The sequence below is a fragment of the Pseudoliparis swirei genome, chromosome 18 (genome assembly GCF_029220125.1).
Source record: "Pseudoliparis swirei isolate HS2019 ecotype Mariana Trench chromosome 18, NWPU_hadal_v1, whole genome shotgun sequence".
NCBI lineage: Eukaryota > Metazoa > Chordata > Actinopteri > Perciformes > Liparidae > Pseudoliparis > Pseudoliparis swirei.
The window spans coordinates 1,388,998-1,401,350 of NC_079405.1; the positions used below are offsets into that span (position 1 = coordinate 1,388,998).

Below are 12,353 nucleotides of genomic sequence, written 5' to 3' on the forward strand. Positions count from 1 at the left end.
CTCCTCACCTCTCCTCTCCTCTCCTCACCTCACCTCTACTCTCCTCTCCTCTCCTCTCCTCTCCTCACCTCACCTCTACTCACCTCTCCTCACCTCACCTCTCGTCTCCTCTTCTCTCCTCCATTTTGATAATAATATATATTAATTAAAAGAATAGAGAGATGTCGATAGTTCTCTCTCACTGGAGTTTCTAACTCGTCCCTTTAATCTCCAAGTAAAGATAAATGTAAGCAGCTAATGCTCATTAATAACTACTGATATATTATATTATATATATTATATTATATATATATTATATATATTATATTATATATATTATATATTATAGTATATATATTATATTATCTTATATATATTATATATAGTATATTATATATATTATATATATTATATTATATACACTACCGTTCAAAAGTTTGGGATCACTTAGAAATGACTTTATTTTTCAAAGAAAAGCACTGTTTTTTCAATAAAGATAACATTAAATTAATCAGAAATACACTCTCTACATTGTTAATGTGGTAAATGACTATTCTAGGTGGAAACATCTGGTTTCTAATGAAATATCTCCAGAGGTGTATAGAGGCCCATTTCCATCAACGATCACTCCAGTGTTCTAATGGTACATTGTGTTATCGCCTTAGAAGACTAATGTCTGATTAGAAAACCCGTGCAATTATGTTAGCACAGCTGAAAACAGTTATGCTGGTGATATAAACTATACAACTGGCCTTCCTTTGAACTTGAAGTTTGTAGAACAAAATTAATATTTCAAATATTAATCATTATTTCTAACCTTGTCAATGTCTTTACTATATTTTATATTCATTTGATAAATAAAAGTGTGATTTTTCATGGAAGACACGAAATTGTCTGGGTGATCCCAAACTTTTGAACGGTAGTGTATATATAATGTTATATTATATAAAAATAGCCACATGAAAGAATGGCCTGCATGTCGTGATGTTTATGTCATGACATTAATATTCTGACATTAATGTCATATTATTAATGTCAGAATATTCTTAATGAAAAACTTTAATGAAGTTCTTCTCGTACTAAATAAAATCTGGATGCAGATTTTCCAGATTTAAATTTTGACAAAAGGAACCAAGAACAATAAAATAATAACTATTAATAACAAAGTTCTGTGTATATAGAAGTACTATAGTACAAACATGTATATTAATACATTAAGTACTATAGTACAAGCATGTTTATTAATACATTAAATACTATAGTACAAACATGTATATTAATACATTTAATACTATAGTACAAACATGTTTATTAATACATTAAATACTATAGTACAAACATGTATATTAATACATTTAATACTATAGTACAAACATGTTTATTAATACATTAAGTACTATAGTACAAACATGTTTATTAATACATTAAATACTATAGTTCAAACATGTTTATTAATACATGTAATACTATAGTACAAACATGTTTATTAATACATTAAGTACTATAGTACAAACATGTTTATTAATACATTAAATACTATAGTACAAACATGTTTATTAATACATTAAGTACTATAGTACAAACATGTTTATTAATACATTAAATACTATAGTGCAAACATGTATATTAATACATTAAGTACTATAGTACAAACATGTTTATTAATACATTAAGTACTATAGTACAAACATGTATATTAATACATTAAATACTATAGTACAAAGATGTTTAATAATACATTAAATACTATAGTACAAACATGTTTATTTATACATTAAGTACTATAGTACAAACATGTTTATTAAAACATTTAATACTAAAATACAAACATGTTTATTAATACATTTAATACTATAGTACAAACATGTTTATTAATACATTTAATACGAACCGTGGTCCTTTGCAGCTCTTTGATATTCACTTATAAAGAAATAAGAAGAGCTTGAGACAAGAATATCACATGACATCATCAAAACAAAAATAATAACATAATAATACCAAGAGAATTAATACAATATTATAATAATAACATAATAACAATACCAATAGCATTAATTCATAATAATAACAATAACATAATAATACCAATAGCATTAATAAATTATTATAATAATAAAATAGTAACAATACCAATACCATTAATTAATAATAATAACAATAACATAATAATACTAATATCATTACTAAATTATAATAATAATAACATAGTAATAAAGCCAATAGCATTCATATATAATCATAATAATTAGTATTATAACATAGTAATAATACCAATAGCGTTAATTAATAATAATTATAATAATACCAATAGCATTAATAAATGATAATTATTATAGCATATTAATAATACCAATATCATTAATTTATAATAATAAAATACCAATAGCATTAATAAATTATAATATATCCACAATATTTTTTTTAAAGAACAAAGAAGCTAGAACACAGAACAGAAAGTATTTATTAATGATAATAATAACGATCAATACGTTGATAAGCGACAGAGCTCCTCTCACCTGCTCCTCTCGCTCCTCCAGCGCGGCGCTCATATATGATGCTCTGTATTGATCCGGTTACCATAGAGACGGTGATGATGTCATAGGTTATGGATCAGGAAGCGACTCGTTAATTAACATTAATACCATAATTATGAAATATAACAACTGTGTATGAATGTTATTCTATATGTGTTTAGTTCAGTTGTTGTTAGTAATGATCTGTAGAGGAAGTTATTGATTATAAATGAAAGAGTTATTGATGATATTGATTATAAATGAAAGTTATTGATGATATTGATTATAAATGAACATGACATGTGTGCTCTCAGCCACCAGGGGGTGCTCTGCTCTCCGTGAACATTTACTAAACAAATATCAAACTTTATTCAGTTGTGATTATTATTTTTCAACATTCTCCTTTTATTACATCAGCTAAACTTTATGTTCTCATTCACAAAAAGATATACATATGATATCTTTATTTAAACCCACTCTAATAACTGACTCACTATTAATAATAAGTGTTGGTATTAGGGACATGAAATAGGTTGTTACATGTGTTCATGTTAACTTTGATGCAGTACTTGTACATTAATGTTTTATGTAAATGCAATTCCTCTGAGTTTAAATGAGGATTTTAATGTTCTACTTCTCCACTGCAACTCAGATGTTAGTATTCTACTTTTATTCATCAACTTTACAGAATCACAATAGTAATACAAAATATAAATTCAACCAATAGATGATGTATTAATACAGATTATGTTTCCTGTTTACTTTCAGTATATTTTGATGTTGTTTACTACTTTTACCTCAGAAGAGCCAGATGGACAGAACAACAACAACAGAACAGAGATAAAGATATAACTCTTATTACACAGAGACGATTACAGAGTATATCCCAACCGTAGTAACATTCATATCTGGTAAACACACACATGATGTCATATGATGTCATGTGTGTGTGTGTGTGTGTGTGTGGTTTCATGTGAGACATCATTAGTGTGAGTGGACACAGATTGGGCTTTATGATTTATATCATTAATTTATTTTTGTATATTTTACATACAAATACAATAAAACGTCATTCCTGAAAACTTATTGAATTCTGTACAAAGTGACTGAAGATTTAAAATAATATATTTACAACGGCCGTTAGTCAGCAATACAACCACAGTCACGTTGATAAATCGGCACAAACAAACAAATAAACAACGATATAAAAAGCTTTCTTAGAGTAATTTCACAGCAGGTTTAACGTGACATGAATGTAATCTCATTCTCCTGCTTCCTCTTTCAAGAAGGCTTTAATTCTTAAAACTTTACACTTTCACGTCATTATGGATTATTATTCTATAGAAATCCCCAAAAACAAGTTGAAAGACGAAACCTGTGAAGTTATTTGTTATCTCTCAGCCTTCGTCTGAACATTCAAATATTCTGGAAATTGTAGCTTGTAAAATATATATTCACAAAAGAAAAGTTAAGTTACTAACTATCTTATAATAATAAATAACAATAATCCCTTTAATTTTATTAGCGCTTTTTGAGGGACTCAAAGATTTAGATGTTACGTTCATACACCGTACAACAATAATGAGTGACTTGCTCAAGGACACATCGACTAGGGCAGGGATTGAACGGCCAACAAAATGAATGAATAAAATCTAGTCAAGACATCGACAAGGTTATAAATAATGATGTTTATAGTAAATATTAATGTAGTTCTTCTTGTGGCTCAAAGGAAGGCCAGTTGTATAGCTTCTCTCAGCAGCATAACTGTTTTCAGCCGCGCTCACACAAAAAGGGTTTAAAGGGTTTTCTACCCCTCCGCTCGTCTTCTAAAGCGATAACACAAAGTACCATCAGAACACTGGAGATGGGTCTCTACACACCTCTGTAGAGCGTTAGGGTTAACCCTAACTTTAACCCTCTATACACTATGTAGAGCGTTAGGGTTAACCCTAACTTTAACCCTCTGCACACCTCTGTAGAGTGTTAGGGTTAACCCTAACTTTAACCCTCTATACACCTCTGTAGAGCGTTAGGGTTAACCCTAACTTTAACCCTCTACACACCTCTGTAGAGCGTTAGGGTTAACCCTAACTTTAACCCTCTATACATCTATGTAGAGCGTTAGGGTTAACCCTAACTTTAACCCTCTACACACCTCTGTAGAGCGTTAGGGTTAACCCTAACTTTAACCCTCTATACACCTATGTAGAGCATTAGGGTTAACCCTAACTTTAACCCTCTACACACCTCTGTAGAGCGTTAGGGTTAACCCTAACTTTAACCCTCTATACACCTCTGTAGAGCGTTAGGGCTAACCCTAACTTTAACCCTCTATACACCTATGTAGAGCATTAGGGTTAACCCTAACTTTAACCCTCTACACACCTCTGTAGAGCGTTAGGGTTAACCCTAACTTTAACCCTCTATACACCTATGTAGAGCATTAGGGTTAACCCTAACTTTAACCCTCTACACACCTCTGTAGAGCGTTAGGGTTAACCCTAACTTTAACCCTCTGCACACCTCTGTAGAGCGTTAGGGTTAACCCTAACTTTAACCCTCTATACACCTATGTAGAGCGTTAGGGTTAACCCTAACTTTAACCCTCTGCACACCTCTGTAGAGCGTTAGGGTTAACCCTAACTTTAACCCTCTATACACCTCTGTAGAGCGTTAGGGTTAACCCTAACTTTAACCCTCTACACACCTCTGTAGAGCGTTAGGGTTAACCCTAACTTTAACCCTCTACACACCTCTGTAGAGTGTTAGGGTTAACCCTAACTTTAACCCTCTACACACCTCTGTAGAGCGTTAGGGTTAACCCTAACTTTAACCCTCTACACACCTCTGTAGAGCGTTAGGGTTAACCCTAACTTTAACCCTCTATACACTATGTAGAGCGTTAGGGTTAACCCGAACTTTAACCCTCTATACACCTATGTAGAGCATTAGGGTTAACCTGAACTTTAACCCTCTACACACATCTGTAGAGATTTCATGACACACCAGAGAATAGTCATTACCACATTAACTATGTAGAGCGAGTGTTTATATAATTTAATATTAACTTCATTGGGAAAAATGGTGCTTTAAAAAATAAGGCCATTTCTACGTGACACCAAACTTCTGAAGGGTAGTGTGCACACACACATGGCGTGACACAACGTGGACGCTCAGGGCGTGACGCCGGACCTCACCGTGCACAGCAGGTACTTCCTCAGGTGCTGCCGGAAGGTCTTGTCCCGCAGCCCGTACACAACGGGGCTCAGCAGCCGGGGGACGATCTGCACCACGACGTAGGAGGCGAACACGATGTTGACATAGTGCCGCGGGAACCAGAGCATCAGGGCGCTCCGGATCAGGTGGGCCACGTAGGTGAGCATGCACAGCAGCAGCTGGAAGCCGTGCAGCAGGACGGTGTTCCGGGCCTTCTTGGTGTCTCCGTCGGACGCCTTGGACGCTCGGGCCGCCAGGAAGATCTGGACGTAGCTGAAGAGCAGCGTGAGCCACACGGCCACCAGGTACACGGCGAAGGACACGTCCCTCTTCCTCAGGTGCACCGGGTGGCGGAACAGCGTGTCCCTTCTGCAGGACACGGTGGAGTGGAACAGGGTCGCCGCGGCTGCGTGGCCACCACCAGGAACACGTCCGTCAGCGCGGACACGGCGCTCACCGCCCAGATCCAGCCGATGGCGGCGTACGTCCTGCGGACGGTGCAGAACTCGGCGTGCCGCAGCGGGAGGCAGATGGCCACGTAGCACTCGGCGGCCATGGCGGCGAGGTTCAGAGGCGTGTTCATGGTGGTGAAGACGGTCAAGGTGATGAGGACGCAGCACACGGACACGTTGATGGCGTAGTGGACGTAGCTCAAGACGAACAGGCTGACGGTCATCGTCAGCTGGATCATGTCGTTCACCACCAGGTGGATGAAGAGGATGTAACGAGGGTTCACGTAGAAGATCTGACGCGGGAGAAAGAATCGGCTTCAAGAACTACCTTTAAGATATGAGATACGCCGTTCTTGAACCGCAGGAAAACATACAGTACAGATCATTAATAAGGGGCATATACAAATAAAATAAGAGTTGAAGTAAAGATACAAAGTTGTAATGTTGCGTCCACCAGATTATAATATACGATGATTCAAGATTCAAGATTCAAGATTCAAGATGTTTTATTTGTCACATACACACACAGGGTGTGCAGTGAAATGAAAGTGGCAATGCTCAGCAGGAATGTGCAAGGGCAACAAGTACACACTATTTACAATAAAAAACAACACAATATTTACAGTAAGTGTGTGTGTGTGTGTGTGTGTGTGTGTGTGTGTGTGTGTGTGTGTGCCTAAGAGGGGCAGTTGTGTGGGTCTATGTGGGGGTCCTGGTGAGGTCGGAGTTCACAGTCCTGATGGCCTGAGGAAAGAAACTCCGTCTCAGTCTCTCTGTTCTTGCAGCGTGACTACGGAGGCGCCTGCCTGACCGCAGCAGCTGAAACAGTCTGTTGTTGGGGTGGTGAGGATCCTTCATGATCCTGCCGGCTCTGGTTCTGCACCTCCTGGTGTACAAGTCCTGCAGGGTGGGTAGTGTAGTTCCAAAAGTGCGTTCAGCCGAACGCACTACTCTCTGGAGAGCCTTCCTGTCCTGCCGGCAGCAGTTGCCAAACCAGGCTGTGATGCTTCCTGTCAGGACGCTCTCTACAGCTCCAGAGTAGAAGGACTGAAGGATCCTCTGGGAAACTTTAAATTTCCTCAGCTGCCTGAGGTGGTAGAGGCGCTGCCTTGCCTTTCTCACCAGAGTGTCTGTGTTTGTTGACCATGTCAGATCCTCGGTGATGTGGACTCCCAGGTATTTATACCCGCTCACCCTCTCCACAGTAGTCCCGTTAATCCCCAGTGGTGAGTACGTCCTCTGTTGTTGTACCCTCCTAAAGTCCACAATCAGCTCCTTAGTTTTGGTGACATTCATGATGAGGCTGTTGTCCTGGCACCAGAGTGACAGATCAGCAACTTCCTCCAGGTAGGCCTTCTCGTCGTTGTCGGAGATCAGGCCCACCACCACTGTGTCATCCGCAAACTTGATGATGGTGTTGAGCTGAACCTGGCCACACAGTCATGTGTGTACAGGGAGTACAGTAGGGGCTGAGGACGCAACCCTGGGGGATCCTGTGTTCAGGGTGAGGGATTTGAGGTGTGTCTGCCCACCCTGACCACCTGTGGCCTGGCGGTCAGGAAGTCCAGGATCCAAGCACACAGGGGTGTTCAGTCCCAGCTCAATCAGCTTGCCGGCCAGTCTGGAGGGGACTATGGTGTTGAAAGCTGAACTATAATCAATGAACAGCAGTCTCACATAGCCCCCTCTGGCTGTCCAGATGAGAGAGTGTGGTGTGCAGTACCTGGGAGACAGCATCATCCGTGGATCTGTTTGGGCGATAAGCAAACTGCAGCGGGTCCATGGAGGAAGGAGGAAGGCGCAGATGTAGTCCTTTATCAGCCTCTCAGCATTTCATGACCACCGAGGTGAGGGCCACGGTCGGTAGTCATTCATACATGCTGGAGAAGCATTCTTGGGCACAGGGACAATAGTGGATCTCTTGAAGCAGGCGGGGACCACGGACTCAGCCAGGAGAGGTTGAATATTGTGGTGAACACTGGAGCTAGCTGGTTAGCACAGGTCTTCAGTACTCGCCCAGATATGCCATCTGGACCTGCAGCTTTCCTGGTGTTCACCCTCAACAGAGCCCTCCTCACACTGTGCTCGGTCACAGAGTGTGTGTTCATCCCCAGCGGTAGAACTCACCTCGGCTACGCTAACGGTGTTGTTGTTAGCCGGCGAGCTAGCGCTGTTGTTGCTAGCCTCAAACCGTGCATAAAATGAGTTCAGGTCGTCCGCTAGGGATGCGTCGGCACTCACCATAGCGGGGTCTGCTCTGGTAGTCTGTGATAGTCCGTAGCCCCTGCCATAGGCGCCTGGTGTCGCGCTGCTCCATCTGTGATTCCACTCTGTCTCGGTACTTCCTCTTGGCCTTCTTCACCGCCTCCTCAGTCCATAGACCGCTGCCTTGTACTCGTCCATGTTGCGGATACAAGACCGGAGTTATAGGCAGCAGCACGGGCGTTCACAGCTTCACGGATGGATCTATCAACCCACGGCTTTTGGTTAGGAAAGACCCTAACTTTTACCGTGGGGACGATGGTGTCCGTTAGCGTTGCTATGAGGCTCATTGCTACTTCATAAACTCGCTGACGTCACTGGAACTGGATTGGATCATGTCCCAGTCGACGATACTCAGAGCGTCCTGTAGCTCAGCCTCTGATTGGTCAGACCACCGCTTCACGTTCCTCGTCACTACCGCTTCCCGCGCGATCTTGTGCCGGTATCCGGAAGCAGAAAAATGGCGGCATGGTCTGATTTTCCGAACGGAGGGAGAGAGACAGCCTTGTAGCCTCTCTTGAATGGCGTATAGCAGTGGTCCAACGTTCTTTCCCCTCTGGTAGCACACGTAATGTGCTGGTGAAAGTTCGGCATGACTTTTTAGGTTAGCCTATTAAAGTCCCCAGCCACCACCACAGCCGCGTCGGGATACTTGTTCTGATGCCGACATAACACATCATGTAGGTCCGATAGTGCGACGTCGGTGTCCGCTTGTGGTGGTATGTAGACGGCTGTGGTGATGACCGAGCTGAACTCCCGGGGAAGGTAGAATGGACGGCATGAGATCGTCAGATGTTCCAGGTTCGGCGAGCAGGAACGAGAAAGAGTCTTAATGCTCTTGGGGTCGCACCACATGTTGTTCGTCATGAAGCAAACCCCTCCACCCTTAGATTTACCAGACTCTTCCGTTCTGTCTGCACGGAAAACAGAGAAGGACTCGGTTGGGCATATGACTCGATCCGGCACCAGCGGGGTCAGCCACGTTTCCGTCAGACAAAAGATATTACAGTCCCTCATGTCCCGTTGGAATCTGATCCTTGCCCTAACATTACATTACATTACATGTCATTTAGCAGACGCTTTTATCCAAAGCGACTTACAATAAGTGCATTTCAACCTAGAGTACAAACTAAGAACAACAAGAATACAGGAAGTAACATTTCCTCAACATAGTCGAACTACAAAAGTACCATAAGTAAGTGCTATCTAAGTGCCACTGAAGTGCTAATCTGTGTTTTAATCCAGATATAGTCGGAAAAGGTGTGTTTTCAGTCTCCGACGGAAGATGTAGAGACTTTCTGCTGTCCTGATGTCAGTGGGGAGCTCGTTCCACCACTGAGGAGCCAGGACAGCAAACAGTCTGGATTTCAGTGATTAGTTCGAGGTACAGGAGGGACAAGTCGATTGGCTGTTGCGGCGGAGCGAACGTGCCGGGGTGTACGGTGTGACCATATCCCGGATGTAGACGGGGCCCGATCCGTCTAGAGCACGGTACGCCAGGACCAGTGTTTTGAAGCGGATGCGAGCAGCCACCGGTAACCAGTGGAGAGAGCGGAGGAGCGGAGTGGTGTGGGTGAATTTCGGGAGGCTGAAGACCAGTCGAGCTGCTGCATTCTGGATGAGCTGCAGGGGTCGGATGGCCTTAGCAGGTAGACCAGCCAGGAGGGAGTTGCAGTAGTCATCCATCTTATTTTCCAGAGACTGGACGTTGTGGTGGTATGTAGACGGCTGTGGTGATGACCGAGCTGAACTCCCGGGGAAGGTAGAATGGACGGCATGAGATCGTCAGATGTTCCAGGTTCGGCGAGCAGGAACGAGAAAGAGTCTTAATGCTCTTGGGGTCGCACCACATGTTGGTCCAGAGACTGGACGTTGGTCCAGAGACTGGACGTTAGCAAGAAGGATGCTGGGCAGAGGTGGGCGGTGGGCTTGAACTCTCAGTCTGTTCCGAATTCCGCTCCGTTTCCCTCGATGTTTTCGTCGTCTCCCCGTAGTAGCGGCTCCACTGTTGTTGTTGTGGTTCGCTCGTACGATCTCTGCCGGCCACGCTGGATCGATGGAAAAAGTGGACAAAAACCCTTGTTTTGCGCAAAAGTTTATGTCCAAAAGTGTGCTGCGGTCGTATGCTGTTAGTGCCGATGTGTTTGTGGCAAAGAAAACATTAAAAATAAACACAAAAACTAAAAGAGCGCACAATCTCCGCGGAGCTACCTCGACGGCGTCTGGACACAGCCGCGCCATCTGGACTATGAAGTAATAGTTCCTTGCATTTCTCTGTCTAACTGCATAGATAGAACTATGTGTCAGAGTTCAGGAACTGGGCACAAGGCAGATGATGGAAATCAGGCTCCGGATGCGCGTGAATTCAGTTTAACAATTTATATTTGTTTTAAATGCTAACGATGCGATGGAGTCCTCCGCACACTCTTACGAAACCCCCGTGGTTAGCTAGCTACCTTGATGTCGTGAATATGGAACTATCAATGGCCAGAATACACGGTGACAAAGAAATATCCGTCTCAACCTGGTCCACGGCTTCAACAATATATATAACTGTAACATAATATAATACATTCCCTTTTATAATAGTTGGAGATGTATTAGGGGGGGGGGGGGTCGCCAACAGTCGGAGGGGGGTACATTTACATTATGTATGTGTGTTTATGTACTAGGGTATGCAAGTATGTGCATATAAATGTCAATATGTGTCCATGTATACCGTATTTATATATATATTCATTTTTATTTGTCTGAGTACCATTGCGTACGCACAGTGTTTACATATTTTACTTTGCATGTGCATATCTCAAAAAACAATAATAGATTTGATTACAAAAAGGTTTAATATATTTAATGGCAAGAAGTGTAAACAAACAATCGCGGCTCAGGCCCGTGGGTTTGGTGGTGATGCGGGCTCCACAGGTCCGAGCTGAAGCAAGCAGGTGTTGCTGTCTGACCAGGTCAAGACCAAAGAGAGCGATGTTTCCCCAGTACAAAGAGTATTAGTCGCAAATCAGCCAATCAGCTCCTCTCAAAGGGAGTTCAGCCTCTAACAGCTTCCTGTTAGACAAAAGTCCCGCTATCAAAATGGAGAGGTCAAAGGTCACGACCCCCGGGTCAAAACGTCACTTCCGGTCAAGTCGCTAAACAAGTATTTTCACAATAAAAGTCCTGTCTGTTATCGTCCTCATTAAAGTCACTTCACGGGCTTCAACCGGCTTCTGCAATCTGAAATACTAACTAACATTCACTCCATGCACATACACAACATTACCTCTTGCCATTTACATTTGAACATTTGCATAGAGGAAACAGTCCCCCTATGCTTTATAACACATTCATATTAATAATCTCCCGAATATTTCCTATTATAATATCTTTCTATATGTATTCATTTAAAGCTCAAGACTACAGAATCAAGATAAACTATTACAACCTAACACTGACATCATATAACAAAGCCAACGCAGCCAGTGCCGTCGGCGTGCCGCTGTGTGTTATGGGATTACATATACTCAGGGCGTTCTGACCTGGTGCTTCCGGAAGGTGTGAATCAGAGTGCCGTTGACGTAGTTGATGATGAGGCCCAGAGACACCACGATCAGGTTCTTGGCCACCACCGTCCTGTAGGAGTCGCGGTACGTCAGAGTCGACCCGTTGGAGCCGGAAGACAAATTCATCGAGCCGGCCGGAGGATCCTGCAAAGCCTCTGAGGAACATTTAAAGCCCAAATGTGAACTGTGTACGTGTTCGTCCTATAAAACATATTTCACATCTAAGCAGAAATACATTGTGAACAAGTTAATAGAGAATGAAAATAAATCTTCAAGCAATTCACTCCTGGTTAAATTATGGAATTATGGAATAATGTTAAAATGGATATAAGAATGGTCAACTCATTTTTGATTTTCAAAGGAATTATTTATAAAAC

The 12,353-nt window shown here is 41.8% G+C and overlaps 1 pseudogene; it reads right to left on the minus strand.

The window, feature by feature from the left end:
- Positions 1-5,665: 5,665 nt before the first annotated feature.
- Positions 5,666-12,102, minus strand: LOC130207833 (odorant receptor 131-2-like; annotated as a pseudogene).
- Positions 12,103-12,353: the final 251 nt, after the last annotated feature.